Genomic DNA, 7,991 nt, shown 5'->3' on the forward strand with positions numbered 1-7,991 from the left:
GGCCCGAGGCGCGCCACGCGTTCTCCCGGGGAAGCTGCCCCTGCATCCCGGGACCCCGGCAGTGGCGGGCTGCACGAGCTCCCGGGAGGGGCGGTGTGGAGAGTGACCTGTGCTCGCACACAGGCCTCTTGGTGGCGGCAGCAGCAACCCTAGCGTCCCACGCCCGTCTCTGCTGTCCGCGCCGACAGCCGCGGCTCGCGCCCGTTTACAAGATATTATTTAATTTTAATGAAAATGCTAGTAATCATCGCCACTATATAGCATTTATTATGTGCCAGGCACTATTGCAGGTGCTTTACATATAATACTAACATCCCATGAAGTGGGTTTTATTACTGTCTCCATTTTGTAGATAAGCAAACTAAGGAACAAGGAGGTTATATAACATAGTTAATAACTGTCAGAATCAGGATTCTAATCCAAGCAGTCAGGCTCTAGAGTCTATGCTCTTAATCACTATGCTATTTAAATAACATATATCGGGGATATCAACAGGAGTAACTCAAAGAAGAAATCAACGAAAGTCACTTCTCCATGTAAGTATTGATTTGAAAATTTAAATATTAAGATTTACGTTATTCTGACTATGATCAACAGCAGTCCAAGTTTTCTTGTCTTAGGCCAGGTATAATTGTCAATATTGTTATTGTTACTGTAAATTTAATTTTATGTACCCTCCTGTTTATGGTGCCAAGAGTTTATGTTGTCAGTGTTAAAGGTAATTCATGTCTGATGATTGCTCCTTTTTTTTTTTTTTTTTTTTTTTTTTTTGCGGTACACGGGCCTCTCACCGCTGTGGCTTCTCGCGTTGCAGAGCACAGGCTCCGGACACGCAGGCTCAGCGTCCATGGCTCACGGGCCCAGCCGCTCCGCGGCATGTGGGATCTTCCTGGACCGGGGCACGAACCCGTGTCTCCTGCGTCGGCAGGCGGACTCTCAACCACTGTGCCACCAGGGAAGCCCCTGGTACTCTTTTTAATTAATATACTTTCTTGTAAGTTTTTTTGAAGCAAAAATAAAGTAGTATGACTAATACAATTAAGGATATGATGTAGGGAAACTTAAAGGATCTAAAAGGATTAAACTTCCTAAAGTATCTTCTTGCTCATTGATTCTAAAAGAAGAGAGCCCTTCTCTCCTTCTCCAGCCAGTGGTTCTCCAGTGGTTGGAGAACCACTAGCTAGTTATAGCTTGTAAGAAATCTTTATATTGTGTTGTTTTCACTGAAAATTTACCTGTGATTGCTATTCTTGTCTGTCTAAACCAGCTTTATAATAGGATCATATTAATCTCCTTTGACTATATTAATTACTTTTCTTATAATTTGTCTTCATTGGACTCATTAATATTAGCTTTTCAGTACAAGATTTACTAAATATATGGGCAGATTATATGGGCTACTTCTTTATTAATATTTTAATAATCTTTTTATTGGAATTTATTGTAAGTTAAACACTGACCCAAATATATTGTTGCGTTTGTAGGCGTAAAGAGCTATTATTTGAGTCCTATTATGTGAACATAAACTTCTTAAGCCTCAGTTTCTGCCTTTCTAAAATGGACATAATAATAGTACCTATCTCCTAGAGATAAAATGGGATAGTGTATGTGAAGCAACAAGCCCAGTGCCTAGCAAGTAAGTGCTTAATAAATGTTATTGCTATATTTATCACATGTAATATCTCATTTAATCTTTACAATAAGTTGAGATTTATTTATCCTCACTACTGAGAAAACTAAAGCCTGAAGAGCTTAACTAATGCCACATAACTAATAAGTAGTGGACCAAGCACTGGTGCCCATAAAATTCATTAATTCCAGTCAAATTTTCAAGTCCTACTGTGTTTCAGTCCCTTGGGTTAGGTTCTGGTGATAGGATGATGGAAATAAAGGGGCCTCCCATGCGGTGGGCAACACGAGCAAGGGCTTGTTTTTGAAGACAACATGGTTTGGGGGTGTGGAGAATTGCAGGCAGTCTGATGCTGTTGGCGTCCAAAAGGCAAGCCAATCAGAGAGAGTGGTATGGCACCTAGACTGCCTCTAATCCATGCAGAGCTAGGTCGGAGTAGAATTGGAAGCTATGCCCAAGTCCCCATGTGGAGGTCTGACCAGCTGCAGTCCTTTTGTCTTCCCACTCCTGGCTTGGTCAAGCATCATGAGGAGCACTTTTCCTACAAGTAAACACCCCTGGCTGCACGTCTGTCCCTACAGGTGCACCCCTCAGGTAGTATGGTCCACTCTTGGGAGGAAGGATCAAAGAAAAGTCCAGTGTTGGCCTTGGAAATGGCTCCTGGGCCTACTGGTATGTAAATGTGTAACAGCTACCTTTCTGAGTATAGTCCCTACATGCATGGCGGTTGATATTTTTACTTACATTAATGAGTAAGATGAAACTGAAACAATGAAGTGGAACTTCACTCTCTCCTCAATGACATGGGTGATTTCTTTGCTAAATTGTATAATAGTTCTTGAATACTAGACAGATGTGTCTCTAATTTTTTTATGCCTATGCGTAACAGCTAGAGACACGACACATTTCTAAGTTTAATCTACGTTATTAACATTTTCTTCAGCAGTTTCTTATGCCTAAAGAATTGAGAAGACAGTAAGTCAAGTCCTGATGTATAGCATTTGCTGATTTTTGTAGTGTAAGTACTGTTACCATGGCGAATTTCAGGCTAATAACATGATGTCACTGAATGCAGATTAAGAGAAGCACAGTAGCCTACCATTGTACTTCTATGTATGTATTTCTATGTATGTATTACTATCATACAGATATAAATAACTTCAAGTTCATAAATAATAGCAAAATAATTAGAAAGTGAGGAGTTTTTAATGTTTATTAAATAATAAATATAAATAATGAATATTTACTTTGTTTTCAATATAACTTTTTAAGTTTACATAACTTATTTTAAATAATGGCCATGTTTAACATCCAGCTTGCAAAATTTCTGCAAATTTAACAATGGACTTTTGTGAACCATTAGGAGCCAGTTCCAGGACACCATTGTCTGTGCTCTTTGGACATGGAATTCTGGATCCTTGGGTATCTGGAGCATTGTCTGTTGTCTGTGGGGTGGGGCAATGTGTGGGCTCCACCTTGTCACACCCCCTGGCCTCCAAGGATTCTTCATCCCTTGGGGAGAGACTCAGCTGGAGAAGAGGAAGAGCAAGGTCCTCCAAAGCCTGGGGCCAGTGTAGAAGCCCTGATGCCCCACATTGAAAGACAGTTGAGGCCAGATCACAGGATGCCTTCTAGTCTGCTTTCTGTGCTTCTCAAATAGTGTCAAGTGTTCCTCAGTTGAAGTGATAGAATTAGCATAACACATCTTGATATAACATCAATTTGACTCAGATGTTGGAGAGGAAACCCCATTATTTTTCTATTAAAATAAGAATGTATATATCACAGAGTAGTATGCAAAATTTGCATATATTTTTCAAAGAAAATGCCATGCAGAACAGAAATTTCATGCTTGAGGTGGTCTGTTTCTGGATACCTCTAGAAGATTCTATCATTCTTCTCTCTATTATGGGTCATTCAGTGGACTTTGAGACCTATCAATATTGTAGGAGCTGGCTCCAGCAAACCCCTGTCTGAGATGTTTGAGCATGAGGTTCTGGGTTCTTGTATATCCCCAACAAAGAACAGATGGAGAGCCATGAAGGAAACTAAGATTTGAAAGATCTGTGAGGGTTGAGAAGTAGAGTTCTTTACTCAGGTCTGACTTTAATGACTGTACAAGTTGTCTCCTCACAAAAGCATCCAGCCAAGAGGGTGGAAATGCAGGCCAAAATCCAGTAGGCACACCCTTACCAAGTGTAATTCTTCTGCCCAGATAAAACCAATGTCTGCCCCGTGCTGTACTTTTGTCTAATTGTTCCTCTAAGAGGAGCATATTTAAGTTAATTCATTTCTTAGGAGAGCGTACCACTTTTCAATATTCTACCTGGAGATGCCCCACCTTTCTCAAAAACCAGCACACCCTGTGTGCTAGTGTGCTAGTGTGTGTTGCAGCTGTGTTTCTTGTTTGCTACTGAATGTCTAGTAACTAACTTAGAGCCTGGCATGTAGGAGGTACTGAGTAAATATTTATTGAACAAATGAATGAATAGATGCAATGACACGGTGAGATTTGTATTTCAAATAAATATCTTTTGGCAAGCTGTGTAGAAGATGATGTATTTGTTTGCTAGGGTTGCTGTAACAAAATACTACAAACTGAATATCTTAAGCAACAGAAATTTATTATCTCACAGTTCTGGAGGCTAGAAGTCTGAGTTCAAGGTGTTGGTACTCTCTGAAGGTGCTAGGGAAGGATCTGTTTTAAGCCTTTTTCTTAGCTTCTGGTAGTTCCTTGGCATGTGGCAGCTTAACTCTGGTCTCAGATGTCATTCTCTATGTGTACGTGTCCGTGCCCAAATTTCCCCTATATATAGGAACACCAGTCACATTTGATTAGGGGCCCACTTATTCCGGTATGACGTCATCTTTTTTTTTTTTTTTTTTTTGTGGTATGCGGGCCTCCCTCTGCTGCGGCCTCTCCCGTTGCGGAGCACAGGCTCCGGACGCGCAGGCTCAGCGGCCATGGCTCACGGGCCCAGCCGCTCCGCGGCATGTGGGATCCTCCCAGACCAGGGCGCGAACCCGTTTCCCCTGCATCGGCAGGCGGACGCGCAACCACTGCGCCACCAGGGAAGCCCCTATGACGTCATCTTAATTGGTTACATCTGCAATAACTTATTTCCAAATAAGGTCAAATTCTGAGGATTAGGACATCAACATAGGAATATTTGAGGGACATAAACCCATAATACATGGATTCAGAGGGACAAAACTTGAAGCAAGGAGACAAGTCCATGTGAGAGATACCGAAGTTCTGGAATTGGGTAATAAGAATGGGATGGAAACAAGGATCTTTCCATTCTAAAATCAGTACTATATTTATTCAAAGATGAAGTCATTAAGGTGTTATTTTTGTTGAATATTGTATGTTATTTTTTGCTGTGTAACAAATTATCTCAAAAATTTGGTGGCTTAAAACCACAACATTTATTGTCTCACAGTTTCTGTGGGTCAACAATGTGGATGCAGTTTAACTGGGTTATCTGGCTCAGGGTTTCTCATGCAGCTGCCATCAAGGTGCTGGCAGAGGTGCAGTCATCTCAAGGCTTGATTGGGGAGGAGCTACCTCCAAGTTACTGCCATGATTGTTGGTGGGGTTCAGTTCCTTGTGGGTTGTTGGACTAAGGGCTTCAGTTCCTTGCTGGCATTGGCTGGAGGCTGCTTTCAGTTCTTTGTCATGTGGGCCTCCCCATAGGGCAACTCACAACATGAAAGTTGGCTTCATGCCAGTGAGCAAGCTAGAAGAGCCCGGTAGGGTGCAAGGCAGAAATCATAATCTTTTGTAACCCTGTCTTGGAATTGACATCCCATTATTTTGCCATATCTGCCCATCAGTGGCATGTTGCCGGGTCTAGCTAATACCCAAGAGGAAGTGATTACACAAGAGCCTGAATACCAGCAGGCAGGGATCACTGGAGATCATCTTAGAGAGGCTTCCCACACATATGCTTTATTGTTTGTAGTAGTTGAGCAACTTTTTAAAAGTTTATATGTGTCAGTCATCTTGGAATTTTTCTTTTTTTTTAATTTTTACTTTATACTGGAGCATAATTGATTAACAATGCTGTGTTAGTTTCAGTTGTACAGCAAAGAGATTCAGTTATACATGTACATGTATCTATTCTTTTTCAAATTCTTTTTCCATTTAGGTTATTATAGAGTACTGAGTAGAGTTCCCTGTGCTATGCAGTAGGTCCTTGTTAGTTATGTATTTTACATATAGTAGTTGTGTATATGTCAATCCCAATCTCCTAATTTATCCCTTCCCCCTTTCCCCCCGAGTAACCATAAGTTTGTTCTCTAAGTCTGTAAGTCTGTTTCTGTTTTGTAAATAAGTTCATTTATATATTTTTTAGATTCTGCATATAAGCGATATCATATGATATTTGTCATTCTCTGTCTTACTTCACTTAGTATGATAATCTCCAGGTCCATCCATGTAGCTGCAAATGGCATTATTTCATTCTTTTTAATGGCTGAGTAATATTCCATTGTATATATGTACTACATCTTCTTTATCCATTCATCTGTCAGTGGGTATTTAGGTTGCTTCCATGTCTTGGCTACTGTAAACAGCACAGCAGTGAACAATGGGGTGCATGTATCCTTTCAAACCATGTTTTTCTCCAGATATGTGCCTAGTAGTGGGATTGCTGGATTATATGATAGCTCTATTTTTAGTGTTTTAAGGAACATCCGTACTGTTCCCCATAGTGGCTGTACCAATTTACATTTCCACCAGCAGTGTAGGAGGGTTCCCTTTTCTCCACACCCTCTCCAGCATTTATTATTTGTAGATTTTTTGATGATGGCCATTCTGACTGGTGTGAGGTGATACCTCATTGTAGTTTTGATTTGCATTTCCCTGATGATTAGTGACGTTGAGCATCTTTTCATGTTCCTCTTGGCCATCTGTATGTCTTCTTTGGAGAACTGTCTATTTAGGTCTTCTGGCCATTTTTTGATTGGTTGTTTGTGGTTTTTTTGTTGATATTGAGCTGCATGAGCTGTTTGTAAATTTTGGAGACTAATACCTTGTTGGTTGCATTGTTTGCAAATATTTTCTCCCATTCTGTGGGTTGTCTTTTTGTTTTGTCTGTGGTTTCCTTTGCTGTGCAAAAGCTTTTGAGTTTAATTAGGTTCCATTTGTTTACTTTTGTTTTTCTTTCCTTTAGGAGACGGCTCAAAAAAGATATTGCTGCAATTTCTGTCAAATGGTAGTCTGCCTATGTTTCCCTCTAAGAGTTTTATAGTATCCAGTCTTGCATCTAGGTCTTTAATCCATTTTAGATTATTTTTGTGTATGGTGTTAAAGAATGTTGTAATTTCATTTTTTTACATGTAGCTGTCCAGTTTCCCCAGCACCATTTATTGAAGAGACTGTCTTTCCTACATTGTATTGTCTTGCCTCCTTTGTCATAGATTAAGTGTCCACAGGTGTGTAGGTTTACTTCTGGGCTTTCTGTTCTGTTCCATTGATCTATATTTCTGTTTTTGTGTCAGTACCATACTGTTTTGATGACTGTAGCTTTGTAGTATAGTCTGAAGTCAGGGAGCCTGATCCCCCCAGCTCTGTTTTTCTTTCTCAAGATTGCTTTGGCTATTCAGGGTCTTTTGTGTCTCCATACAAACTTTAAGATTTTTTTGTTCTAGTTCTGTGAAAAATGCCATTGGTAATTTGATAGGGATTGCATTGAATCTGTAGATTGCTATATTATCCAAGGCAATCTACAGATTCAATGCAATCCCTATCAAATTATCAATGGCATTTTTCAGGGAATTTATTTCTTTAATCCCATTAAAGCAGTAGAAGACCTCTGTTTGCTGGTTTAATTCTCTGTGTATATATGCTATGCCACCTCTTTTCTGCATCACCCTGGACCACTGGAGAAATAGTTAATTACTCTGATTGCTGACAAGGGCATTGATCTTTTCCTTCTGGCAATTCTGCCATGTGAATAACTCTTTAATGGATGCAGGTCATCTTTTACTTTTGGGTGTGTAATATTTTAAAAAGATTGTTCTGGAAGCCATTACAAATCTTAGCAAATTTAAGTAGGCTGAGAGGGTCAAATCTCTCTGATTTGTCTTACTCTTCCTATTAGAGAGGCTAGGACTTCTTTTACAGATTAGATGTTGTTTGGAGTAATTTCACGATGGAAACATAAACTTGGAATGCTTCATATGAAATCTGTGGTAGCTTCTATGATAATTTTTATTTTTATTTTTATTTTATTATTATTTTTTTTTTGTGGTATGCGGGCCTCCCTCTGCTGTGGCCTCTCCCGTTGCGGAGCACAGGCTCCAGACGCGCAGGCCCAGCGGCCATGGCTCGCGGGCCCAGCCGCTCCGCGGCATG

General features: G+C 40.3%; 1 protein-coding gene across 1 annotated transcript in view; it reads left to right on the forward strand.

Moving 5' to 3' along the window:
* The window catches only part of TRHDE (thyrotropin releasing hormone degrading enzyme), a 443,586-nt gene that overhangs the window by 101,339 nt on the left and 334,256 nt on the right, over positions 1-7,991 (forward strand). The window lies entirely within an intron of this gene.

This window comes from Physeter macrocephalus, chromosome 6, assembly GCF_002837175.3.
Source record: "Physeter macrocephalus isolate SW-GA chromosome 6, ASM283717v5, whole genome shotgun sequence".
Taxonomy (NCBI): Eukaryota; Metazoa; Chordata; class Mammalia; order Artiodactyla; family Physeteridae; genus Physeter; species Physeter macrocephalus.